General features: G+C 38.1%; 1 protein-coding gene across 2 annotated transcripts in view; it reads right to left on the reverse strand.

Moving 5' to 3' along the window:
* Nucleotides 1-14,137, reverse strand: part of LOC138699604 (A disintegrin and metalloproteinase with thrombospondin motifs adt-1-like) — a 261,771-nt gene that overhangs the window by 71,910 nt on the left and 175,724 nt on the right. The window lies entirely within an intron of this gene.

Genomic DNA, 14,137 nt, shown 5'->3' on the forward strand with positions numbered 1-14,137 from the left:
TATTAAACAACTGAAATATTAAAAAATTAAAAAATTAAAAACTTAAACAACTAAAATATTAAACATTAAAAACTAAAAACTAAAAACTAAAAATAAAAAAATTAAAAATAAAGTTAAATTAAATAAATTTGAATTAAATTTAAATAAAATAAATCAACAAAATAAATAAATACAGATTCAGATTTTTATTAATGTTAGAAAACACAAATTTGAATATGAGATAATGCTTTCAGCCATGTCACAAAAAGTCGCGTGCTTGCTTACATTTATAGCAGGCATGTGTTCGATTCCTATCAATTTAGACTGCTGCTACATATTGGGTCCAGGGTGTTTTCACATCGGACTACGGCAGACCAAGGATCTACTAGGCTTGTAGTGTCCTCGGACAGATGACACCGTGGTGGGTCGCGGTATATGTGGCGCTGCGCTTTTCAGGTCAATACTGGATGCAGTAGGACGAAGTATGTGATTTGCGAACGGATGTCATCGATCTGAGGAAACTGTGGAATATCAACAGGAGACTTTGTCAGACCAGGATACCATAAAGATGGCACGTAATTATAGGAAGGCGGTCCTAAGGACTTCAACAATCATTCTACAATAAAGGAGGTCGGAACAATAATCCTCAGGCTGCGATGATGATGATGATGATGAGGATGATGATGATGATACAAGTAACTCAGACCTAAATCAGTATGCTAAAGAGCTTGCCTCGCGAACCAGAGTAGCGCTCTGGCGCGGGTTCGATTCCCTCTTGGGCTTATTACTTGATTCCGAGTTTTCCCCAATCGTAAGGCGAATCCTCAACCTCATCTCGCCAAATACCATCTCGCTATCACCAATTCCATCGACGCTAAATAACCGAGCAGTTGATACAGTGTCGTTAAGTAACCAAGTAAAAAGAGACCTAATGTTAGTATCAAGACTCGACACTAAGCGTGTGCACCATGTACATCCCTGAGCCTGGTTCAGCGGACCAGAAAGTTCACCGCGGTTAATTCGCGGCCAGCTCTCTCACAGGTGCATTTCCAACTTTCTTTCATATTACGTGAATGACTCGTGCGTGAATAATGGCGAGTGACAAAACGGAAAATTGCTTCAGCCGGGGCTTTTTGTAGACTTTCGTTTTCGGCACAATCGTTCACATCTTGTCACATGACAGATACACGTTCAAATTGTGTTTTCTCTAATCATTACGTCTTGTTTAAAAAACAAACACGTGCACTGCTTTTTACACTGGAAACAGTTTACCTAGCTTTAGAATTGCCTTCATACCGAGCATGGTAGTGTGTTATTACCACTTTGGCGCTGCGGGATACAACTGTAAGGACCGGCTATTCCTACTTGGGTTTCTCATGGTTTTTCAAGTCTCTCCAGGCGAATTCCTGGGTAGTACCTATTATGAAGGATCACAATCCACTTCCTTCCTAATTATGTAACCCTTCATCATCATATAATTCCACGTTATCCTTTAATCTTCCACGACAGACCAGACAACTGTCCAGAACGTATCACGATTGTGCTCTGTGGAGAAGCAAGATAGGCTGTAACGCCATGGAGCATGAGTGGCAGCTACTGATACGTGAAACGCCATATCCTCCTGAGAATATAGTATAGTATACCACACTTCATACATGATCATTATAAAAGATTTATGTGTAGAGACCGAAATATTGTGTAATATACCTGAATTTGTGCCCTAACTGTAACCTACAGAATTATTTCAGCATTTTTCCTCATGTCAGTGACTTTTTTTAAGTGTAGAAATATATTGAGCTTTAAAAATAAAACAACAAATGTCTCAGGAGGATAAAAATCTCCTTTAAATCTTGCTTTTCTCCAACTTGAAGACTGAACTAGAATTTAAAATTGAAGTTATATGTTAAATTGAATATATTATATGTTAAATTTACTTGAAGCAAGTAAAGAGATAGGTTTAGAAGTAAATCCCGAAAAGACAAAGTATATGATTATGTCTCGTGACGAGAATATTGTACGAAATGGAAATATAAAAATTGGAAATTTATCCTTTGCAGAGGCGGAAAAATTCAAATACTTAGGAGCAATAGTAACAAATATAAATGATACTCGGGAGAAAATTAAATACAGAATAAATATGGGAAATGTCTGTTATTATTCGGTTGAGAAGCTTTTATCATCCAGTCTGCTGTAAAAAAAATCTGAAAGTTAGAATTTATAAAACACTTATATTACCGGTTGTTCTTTATGGTTGTGTAACTTGGACCCTCCCTTTGAGAGAGGAACATAGGTTAAGGGTGTTTGAGAATAAGGTGCTTAGGAAAATATTTGGGGCTAAGAGGAATGAAGTTACAGGAGAATGGAGAAAGTTACACAACATAGAACTGCACGCATTGTATTCTTCACCTGACATAAATAGGAACATTAAATTCAGACGTTTGAGATGGGCAGGGCACGTAGCACGTATGGGCGAATCCAGAAATGCATATATAGAGTGTTAGTTGGGAGGCCGGAGGGAAAAAGACCTTTGGGGAGGCCGAGACGTAGATGGGAAGATAATATTAAAATGGATTTGAGGGAGGTGGGATATGATGGTAGAGATTGGATTAATCTTGCTCAGGATAGGGACCAATGGCGGGCTTATGTGAGGGCGGCAATGAACCTCCGGGTTCCTTAAAAGCCAGTAAGTAAGTAAATTATATGTTAGAGATACACAGAGGTGAGATTTTGTAATTTTCGTAAAAAATTACGAATTTCGGTTCTTATAATTAAAAAATTCCTTGAGGTTTAAAATAGCCCTCCACCAATTATCATGCTCTCCAAATAATACCTGTTAACAGTTAGTAGAAACTACATGTGTTTACTTTCATCGATACAGTTTAAAACTTTTAAACTCATTTTTTTCAGCTTAGGGTTTTATACATTTTCATTACACTTTTAACACTATATCACTTACGAATATAAGATATGGTGATTACTTTCTCGTGTTGATTTGAACTAAGTTTATAAATACCTATGGTCAGTCCCAGGTATCTGTAGAGTGATTTGGAGCATATGGGGGCGGAGTCTATCTGTGCCGGAGTGTATAGCGGGCAGTATCAGCTCGAGTCCGCTAAGGGTAAGATGCTCACCAGCGAAAGCAGAAAGTTCTTAAAAGCTATGATGTATACGTTGCTCGCCTGAAATCCATCACTGATGCACACTGCCTACCGTGCGTTTGTTTATAAGGCAGTGTAAGAGAAAAGGACATGAGCGGGAGTTTCTGAGTTTCGTTTCACTTCCCCATTGTGCCCAGGCTGATGTACAATAAGCTTAGGGCAATACTGACTGTGGCAATATTCTCACTCCATACACCGAAATTGAGAACTGACCTAAAACAAAACAACTAAACAATGTTCGAAATTATTTGTTGAATATTTTCTTCCACTTTTTTCCATAACTTAAAACTACAAAAGCTCGCTGCAATATGCTAGATACCATTCTCAAACAATTTAAAAAAAGCACAAAATACCTCCCACTACAGTACGCACGAATGATTAATTCCTTCCGTGTTTTCAAGTAATTAGGAAAAAAAAAACAAGAGCTTGCACTACATTACGCACGAATTAGTAATCCTTTCAGTAGCTCAGAACAGACTGAGGTGAACTGCAAGAATATAACCCTAGACAAGCGCACTGTAGAAGACAATTTTTCTCTAAGGCCCGTGCTGTCATGCGGAGGACAACGTACAATTGAAGGGTTCAGAACCATAGTGGGCCAAGCGCCATTTACTAAAACCGTAGAAAACAAGTGTTAGAATGAACTTATTACCATAATTCAATGGAAACATGTAGCAAGTAATATAAAGTATACACATTAAAACTAAATGATGTCAGTCTTCTTTAAACTATGGTATTTACTTAAATTTAACCCTTGTTTTCTCCGTTTTTAATAAATGGCGCTTGGCCCAGTATGGCTCTGAACCCTTCAATTAGTGCAACAGTATGTTTCTCTTTTCCGCCAAATGCTCTGTGATTTCAATCCTATAATTCCTGCTGAGATATTGTGACGTCCATTAAAATATACGAGAATTATTACATGACAGTACATTTCAAAGGTGCCAGTGAAACAGAAAACCTAACGAGATAACTAACTGCTAACTAATAAGCCACGAGACCTCTGCTATACCTTACTCCTCTCCCGAAAGAAAAGGCAGGCTAAAGGTTTTTCTCGTTACAAGAATCACTCTGTCCGGGTTGAGTCCATGAACTTCGGTAGAGAGGCGAGCAAGCTAGCATCATATTCTGCCGAGGACGACCTGTTCTTTGTTTAATTGAAGTTACCATTACGAACACCTCGTGTGAATACAAATGCATTCCTTGTCCTTGTCCCCGCTTCCTCGTGATTGACTAGTCCCGTGACCCTGAGCTGTTGGCCGGCATCTCGTCATCTCAGTAGGTCTACCGTCTATTGAGGTAAAAACAAAAGTGTGATAACGTGAATAAAATGGATCAAATGGTAGAAAAGAATGATAATGAAAATGGAATTAGAAAAAATATTCCCCAACGCCGAATTTTTCACCACGTAAGTTACCTCTTTGCCCATTTCGTGCTATGTGAGACACCCATTACAAACAGCTTTGAACTGTGAAAACGAATTACACTAAAGAGATTAAAGAGCGGAATCATAAAAATTCCACGATCTTAGGAATATTAAAAAATGTTGCCACTTTGTTCATTCACAAATGCAGTATGAAGTGGAACTGATGCGTAGCCCTACAAGAACGTTTTAAAAACCCGCTTTTAAAAATGTTTGAACGTGTTGAAATGAACACTTCAGACTACAATCGTTAGGGTTTTCTGTTAGCAACCTCTTCTTATTAAAGTTTTATCTACAGTAATCTCACTAGAGGTTTTGATTTATCTAAATAAAATCGAAACTCGAACGGGATTTAATAGACGACTGCACTATTAGAAGAAAGTATATAGCCTAAAGATTTGAAGAAATAAAGTACTCTTTCTTTCTTTCTTTCCCTTAGTTTAACCTCTCCCATTTAGGTTCATTTATACGACCCACGCCGGGTAACTCGCAATATAGCGAACGCCAGTAGTGGAAGTTATCCCCACCCACATGAAATGTGCATTCGACACAACACTCGCCTATCACGTAGAGTGTCTGATGAGCTAGTAGGGGAAAAGTGGAAGGGGTCGTGGGCGGAGCTTCTACGTTCGCTATATTGCGATTTGCCCCCACGCCACACGGGCCTTACAGGGCCGCGACCTGTCGGGAGAGGAATTAATCTAGTGGATCACATACATACTTTTTTGACTACACAAGGACATGGACGGCCTCCCCGGATGAGGGATCAGCTCAATGCCAGGGCCACCTCCGATACAACATAAACATTTAAGACATTACACAGCATTCACTCACACATGTGAAAGGATTAAGGGAAGGATCGCCATCCATGGCCGGACTTTCAAGACGTACAATCCCGGCATTTACCTGGAAATAACCGAGGAAACCATGAAAAACCTCAGGATTGCTGGCCCCTGGGATCGAACCCCGGACCTCCCGAATGCAAGGCCAGCCCTCTACCACGCCGCTAACCCGTTCGATAATAAAGTACTTTAATACAATAAAATATTAACTGAATTACAAAACTACTAAACTGTCTTGAAATGTATTATTGTACAATCTCACCATTGCAAATATTCCGCTAGATGGCAATAGTTTAGCTGTTCTCTTGTTACCAGTTACCAGTTGTTCTTCATTGAACTCTATGGACGATATTAGTCAAGAAGGCTTTGTTGATTCAGTTTCATTTTTATTAAAACAGTTGCATAGGCACTGCCCCCCAAACTTGTCTGAACTGTTTTCTTTCTCTATTAACGTTATAAAATATTGAATTCAAAACATTTTTCTTGTTTTTGTTTACGATTAAGTTTCTGTGCTTACATTGATGAATTAATGTCTTCAGATCATATCTGGACTATAACATTGATTTTAAACTTATGTATGTATTAGAATTCCTATACCTCGTTTGAGGAATGGAAGCCCTGTAATGCTTCTTTTGTAACAGGCTGTACTCATGTGTTAGAAGTCTGCAGGTATTCAGGCCGCCACTTGGAGAAATATGAATAACATACTGCACAACAATGCAGAAAAAAGAAAAGATCTCGACATAAAGTGTAAACTTAAAGACGAGAGATTAAGTAAAATAATTAGAATTTACATTTCGTAATTATGATATCTTCAGGAAGGTAAGCTTTAGATAAAAAAAAGTTTCTATTAGCACTGTTACGTAGTTTATTGATGTATACATGTGTTTCTGTATGAGAGAGAAAAATAGAGAAACGGTTTTAAGTTATGCCCTATTATAATTTATAGTAGACCTACAGTTCAAGTCCTATACAATTCGGTCCGAAACATCTCGGATATGGATATAACATTGTAACAAATATGCCCTTCGAAAATACCTTTATTAAATGATCATATTCCGATATACTGTACCACGTTCAAGCTATAACGGGACGAGAAGATAAACAATGTCCCCTATAACCTTGTTATATCGAGATTCTATGGTTTTGCTTTGTCCCTCCCCCAAGGAAACGGTTTTCTCTCCGCCTAGGAACAGTTGCATTCCACTTCAATTATTATCAATGTATATTAAACAATCTCTGATACGTGACTATCCATAATCTCATTCAGCAGACTGTATAACATAACCTAAATAATGTAAGCGAGATAAATCATGGAAAAGTTTTAATTAAGGATGATGAAATAAACATGAATAATAATTCTAAAAGGTACATTATTGAAAGTACAGTGTTGGCAAACAAAGAAACAATGCTAGGGATGTGATAAAAATAAACAAATGCTCGGGAAGTGATCAAAATTGTAGGATAAGCAGCCATGATTGGTTGAAACATGTCATTCCGTACCGTTTTATAGGTCAAAAGTAGTATGACGTAATAAAAGTGTAATAGTCTCCGTAATCTCTGTAACAGGAAGCGTTAAACAAGAAGAATTCCTCCAACATTTTAAGGGTTCAGAGCCATAGTGGGCCAAGCGCCATTTATTAAAAAAGGGGAAAGCAAGGGTTAAAGTTAAGTGAATACCGTAATTTAAGGAAGATTGACATATAATTTTGTTTTAATGTGCACACTTTATATCATTTGCTATATGTTTCATTGAATTATGGCAAGCACTTTATTTTAACCCTTGTTTTCTCCGTTTTTAATGTATGGCGCTTGGCCCACTATGGGTCTGAACCCTTAATTTGTGATCTACATATGTATATTGATCCATTATCTTTTTAGTACAGAAGAGTCGTTAAATAAATTCTTTCCTACCGAATTTTAGAGTTCAGTAAAAGTATATAGCCGAATTATCACAAAACCACCGGAATGATCTCTATGTTTACACTACAATTTACATCAACTGCATTTAAACAATACTGCAGAGTTGTACTTGTGATATCCATCTTCAGAAGTGGGAAGCACTCGCCTCTAATGGCCTTATAACTGTTCAAGAAAACAGCTACGCCTTTATCGCGACAATCTCAAGATGATCAGACGCTTATTGTTGCCGGGAGCGTGAAAACAAATGACTTCTACAGGTCGGTGCACGCGGCAGTAAAGGTAAAACAATGCATCTTGAGAACTGAGATGTGATGCAGTGAAGGTCATGATCTTCTTCACAAAGCCATTACAGCCACAGATAAGCATCGCGGTTTTCTTCCGCCACTCTGGCAGATTTCATATCTACTGCTGAGAGCTGGAGTGTTTGCGACCGAGGAACGAAGAAGGGTAAAGGGGTTACGTATCAGCCTATGATCTAGGGTATCGGTCACAGCTACAGGAAGAGATAAGACTTGGTTCAAGGTCTCGTGATCATTACACGCTACGTTACTACTCAGTCAAACTTATAGCGAGGGCGAGAGTACTAACCGTCAATAACAGTCGGGATGTGATCAATATTTTTTCAACGGCTAATAGCATGTATGTTTGATTCATTAGGGCATACTTGGGCATCGTGCCTCACTCGAGAATTTGTGCCTCACTGACCTTCACAGAGCTTAGCGCTCTGAGTGACATCTTCACAGTCCCCGTTCCTCCCTCACGTAGCTCCTAGGCGTGGGCAGGTTCTATATCAGTTTCATAAGCAATATCAGTGGTGGCATAATGTCATTGTCAAAGCACTGTGTACACGTTAGAAAACGATTATTTCATGAGAAATGGGAGGAAGAGTTTTTTGCTGATTAGAAGTGAGAACAAATGATGTATGTTATGCTCGAAAATCCTATTAGGCATTAATAAATTTAATATACAACGACATTACTCCTTATGTCATAAAGAACATGCTGAATTAGAAGGTAAGACAAATTAAATGTTATTTTTCGTACTATTCCGAAGAAAATTTATGATCTTAACATTTTCATAGTATACTAAATACGACATTATACCTTAAACACGCTGCATTAAAAGGTACGAGGAATTAAATGTTGTTTGTACGTATTAATTCCAAAAGATATTTATAAAAAAATATCAAATGTGCGTAGAAAACGAAATATGATTTTCTGAAATTATTTTAGGTCGAGAACGTGCAAATTTATTAAGTAATCTTGATAAACGCCAGAATATTCAAGAAAATAAACGTAGACAAAGAGATGGAATATTATTGGCTAGTTACGCAATTTCTCGCCTGTGATTTAAATGAATTCAGCGACGAGAAACAGTAAAGAGTTTTATGATTAAAGCTGCCGAATTAATTTGCCAAATTCAATAAACATTTTCGAGAGTCTCACGTTAACCAAGCGCTTTCCTAATAATTCGCCACTGACCGCCTTAGCGTTTACGATAAGGTGACGCAGGTCACAGCAGTTTATATTTCTCATCCTACTCTGCAGTCTCCTCTCCTAGTAAACAAACTATTTCAAATCGAGTGCCTCACGTAACCGAAAATTGTGCCCATGTATGCGTTAGGGAGATATTAATAATGTTGAGTTGTTACTTATCACTCTACAATTCCAAGTTCTAACTCGCATGTGTATTAATAAACATACTTACCTCTCATTCAGGCTGGCACTGACCTAGGTTACCATCCGTCCGGCAAAAGGAGGACATGTCCTCTTTTTTAATCATTTTATCCTATCCGGTAGGCATTAAAAAATTTGAAATGTACGGCATTTCGCATTTCAACTAGAATTAATATGAATATTGAATAATGTGCGATATTATGCATAGAATATCTAAACAAATGGTGAAAATCTATGAAAGAATTTAACTGCTTTCAATGGTTGAAGCTGGAGTACATAAAAAAACATAAAATATGATGACCTATTGACATGCATTGAATTCTTACACTCAAAAATGTCACTGTTCATGATTCTAAGCTATTTTATCAATTTTATTCTACAATGTACAAAGATATGCCAATAAAGTTAATTTTGACAAAAATTTAAGTTTAGATAAACAATGGTGCAAATTCTTCACTTTGTTTTATTTTATTGGGTTATTTTATGACACTGTATCAACATCTAGGTTATTTAGCGTCTGAATGAAATGAAGGTGACAATGCCCGTGAAATGAGTCCGGGGTCCAGCACCGAAAGTTACCCAGCATTTGCTCGTATTGGGTTGAGGGAAAACCCCGGAAAAAACCTCAACCAGATAACTTGCCCCGACCGGGATTCGAACCCGGGCCACCTGGTTTCGCGGCCAGACGCGCTGACCGTTACTCCACAGATGTGGACAAATTCTTCAATTCCAATAGTTCTGCGAGTACTCAAACTTTCTCAGAACTCTTCAAAATGTGTCAATTTTATTTATTTATCCCAAGTCACAATGGAAGTGTTTCCCTAATATCTGCTCAATGGACAAAATAATGAAATCGCATTCTAACGGAGACAGTCAGGGTGAAATATAATTTCAAGGACATGTCCTATGAACAGTTCCATAGTTATTTGTTACAAGATAGAAGTTTGTCTCTTCAGGCTCTTGTGCACAAAGTGGGCTCCACCGATAAGTGGGGTACTGATCCAGCAACTAGTGAGAAAACTGACTAAGGTGAGCCATTGTTTTTATCTTTTTGTTCATACCAATTTTTAAAAAGTCCTCCTTTTTTAAGCAATGTCCTCTTATTTTAGATTCCATGTTCTCCTATAGAATTTCTTCTCCTGGTAACCCTACACTGACCTTTGATCCTTGAGTAACAACTCTCGATGACGCAACAGACGAGTAACAAGTCACTATTCGATATTAATAAACGTTGCCACTCACTTATATAATTGAGTTTATACTACCAACTTTCTGAGTTACTTGAATAGGTGACTCAAAGTGGTTGAGTGAAGTTAAAAAATCGTATATTATTGTTGTATAACAAGCATGCAAAATTTCCAGTAAAATAAAGTGGCGCTGGATCGGACACACGAAACCGGATGGAGCTGTTGAGATGGCGGCGTCGGAATAGAATTCTTAAGGTGTGGGCACAGTCTAGTATATACAGTCACGAAGCTCAATACGTATAGTCTGGGTCAGCTTACTTCATACCCTAAGAGTGAAACCTCATAATTTTTCCCCCATTACTACATACGCTAGTGGATTGTGGTGATTTTATAATTTGCAGGTTGAATTTTCTTTTGTCAACTTCGTTTAGAATTTCGATACTGACAAATATTACAAATGGTAGTGATTTTGTAACTGGTATGTTGGCAGCTGAGACAAATATCGGCAATATTTGTCGGTACTGGAGTTCCAAGAAATTAAAATTGTACTAGATTTCTGAGCTGGTTACTGGAAGCTAGTGAAATATGAACATATTAATAATTAATTAATATCAGTATTAATAATAATACATATTAGTTATTTTATAGTCGGGTAAGTTTTCGGAGTTAGTACTAATAATTTCATGTGGTCAAAAAAAATACATTTTTAGGTTAGATCTCGTAAGTCAATTGTTTAGTCAAACCAATGAATTTCGTATTGCCATACAAAATACTTGACATGTTGATCCCTTTCCCGTATAGTTTGCCTATGAAAATATGTTACAAATTATTGAATTATTTAGAATAACCTTCCAACATGAAGTACGGTAAGTAAATAAGTAATTTAGTACGAAGGAACAAGTGATATCTAGTAACAGTTGGCAACACTGACAAGACGGCAATATTTGTTGTTTAGGAACTGTTCTTATGTGATCCTCACTGTAGTAAATATGCATCCATAGATAGTTGCTTACCACTAGGATTGCTACTATCGCCTCATTACAGACAATGCAAAATAGTACCGGCACAGTCTATTGTTCCTAGCACTCTTACAACTCAAGCTTCGTGACTGTATATACTAGACTGTGGTGTGGGGCCAAAAAAGGCCCGAGAAAACAGACGTAATGGACGAAGTGCATTGTGGCCCCAACAAGCCAGCACTGCTTCCCCTTTTATATGTAGCGGGTTTTTATGTAAGATGCCGTGCATACTTAACGAATTACACAATATAATCTTAGCAGGGTGTAACGCAGATAAACACTTAGCCGAGTGACAACTGTGGGCGCGCCGATGCTGCCTCGTGACGCGGACTTCACATTGCGGTGCGCCCCGACCCGGCCCGGCTTTCTAACCGCGACCTTGTGGTGCTGCAACTTTCAGAATGACTTTCAGAAATTTCACAGCGCCCTTAATAATACTGTGAGAATAATGGAGAATTAAAGAGAAAATCTTGCGATATCCGTTCTTTTAACGTTGAATATTGTTTATCTACGATATAGAGATGATCCGATATCCGATATCGAATGATCTCATCCGATATCGTTGGTAATATAAAATAATATTTTGATTCATTAATATTAAAATTAAAAGAGTATTTTTCTTTCTGAAGCAGAAGAAAACACAATTGGACAAGCAATCCTTCTTGGTGACAAAAAGTAGCTTGCTCGTCAAAGAAAAAGATCAGCTGTTGGAACGGAATAAAATTTCGAGATGGGGGTACTATTACCCAGCATTGCGATCTTTCACGATCTATTGCGCTAACCTTCCAAGCTAAGGGCATTTCCAACCCACACCGGCTGACTACACTAAGGTTCGCTGCTTATCCAGGTTTCGAGCAAGCAACCCCACTCGTCCCTAGGAGAGCCCCTCCGTGCCAGCGTTCGGGGACTACTATGGAATGATGACGGAATGGAGAGAAGTTAACGAATGATGTAGATTCCTAATATGGGAAAAAGGGAGAACCCTGAGAAAAACCTCAACTGCGACCTTGTTCGCCATAAGTGTCACTAACGATTTTTCAATGAAAATCCCAGCCCTGACAGGGAATTCGAACCTCGACCTCCTGCGTGACAGGATGAAGGTCTGATCACTCATCCACCACAGGGTTGAAGATTAGAATTACTTTCTGATTCTAGCTTAACTCCATGTTCATATAGAGACCTTTCAGATTTTACTGCATACAAGACTTATGTATCCCAATACATCCCGAATTGCTATAAAAACTCATTGCTATTTACGTCAACACATTGTTGTAAATTAAAATTGTCCAGACTGACTTGCAACTTAGACTATCCACAATTGAGCCAGACTTCGCAAAACTGACGTCTGCAACGCAACATCAACACTCAACAATCCCACTGACAACCTTACTGTAAGCATAAAAAAACTAGTTTCAGTTTTTTCAGAAAAAACACAGTACAGTAACGTAAAATAACGATGTATATATGTATCTTGAGTTATATTAAACCACTAAAATTAAACTTAAATGAAGAAATGAGGAGAAAAATGGAATATGAAAATTCTATAGTTGACTATATCCGTAGCAGACAGTTAATCTGGTATGGCCATATTCGGAGGATGAAGGAGGATAGACAGTCAAGACAGATGTTGGAATACGTTTAAGCAATGTAGGCTATATAATTAAATTTAATAATATCGCTGCAAAATTAATATTTTTGCACGATTTTGTTCTTGTTGTATTTACAGCTATTGTTGTTAAGCCTTGAAAGAATTCCCACATAGAAACTTTTTGCTAGGGAAACCATTCTTCATAACATAAAACTATACTCATTACCGCTCATTACAGTGCACTTATTGTTACTTACTGTCCGTTACTCAGGAGAAGACGAGCGGAAAGAATGTGACCTTCTTGACCATCGCTGTTGATTATTACAAACATCGCTCAGATAAGCATCTCAGTATTCCAGGTTATTACTCGTGCAGGAAACATGAGTAACAATGCGTATGGAAATTAAAGCTAAGTTGAACAGAAGGAGACCTAATGTTTCCGCTTACTGCAGTACAAATATTGCACGTATTGTCTTACGTTAACTGTTCACATCCCTTCCTCCTCAGTCCGCTCTCGTCTTCTCCTGAGTCACCGACAGTAGTTACCATTGTATAGTTTTGCGAAGATTTTTTAATAATATTGCTCTAAATTTTCAATGCAAAATATATTGTATTTGCAATTTTAAAAATACGATCGTGCAAAAAATGTTGTACAATACAAGTTCGTGAAGTGCATTACAAAATTTCGGAAATTTAAAAACGAATAGAGCGAGTTTTCAAACTTTTCCTCGATTTTGTAAAAAGCACTTCCCAACCTTGCATGGAAATATATTATTAATGAATAGAACATATTTATAACCTTAATTTACACAAGAAAGTAGGGGATCCACAAAATTCGTGGTCTAAGGTATCCTGCCTAGGACTCGCGTTACGGAATGCGCGCTGGTTCGAGTCCTCACGGGGGAAGAAATTTTCTCATGAAATTTAGGCCAGTGTATGGGATCGGTGCTCACCCAGCATCGTGATGCACTTGGGAAGCTACGATAGGTAGCGAAATCCGATTACCCAAACCAGCTATAATGGCTGGAGGGCTTATCGTGCTAACCACACGATACCTCCATTCTGGTTGGATGATCGTCTACCTCTGCTTCGGCATGTGGCCGTGAGGCCAGCAGCCGTCTGGCCGGTCTTGGCCCTTCGTGGGTTGTAGCGCCACGGATTATTATTATCTCCAAAATTAAGTATGAATGTTAAAGGGTTCGTGACACACGGAGGTTTGGGAATTCCTGGTTTAGGGAGTGAAATTCAATATTTTGCGGAGGTTTGGGAATTCCTGGTTTAGGGAGTGAAATTCCATATTTTGCGGAGGTTTGGGAATTCCTGGTTTAGGGAGTGAAATTCCATA

This window comes from Periplaneta americana, chromosome 5, assembly GCF_040183065.1.
Source record: "Periplaneta americana isolate PAMFEO1 chromosome 5, P.americana_PAMFEO1_priV1, whole genome shotgun sequence".
NCBI classification, from domain to species: domain Eukaryota; kingdom Metazoa; phylum Arthropoda; class Insecta; order Blattodea; family Blattidae; genus Periplaneta; species Periplaneta americana.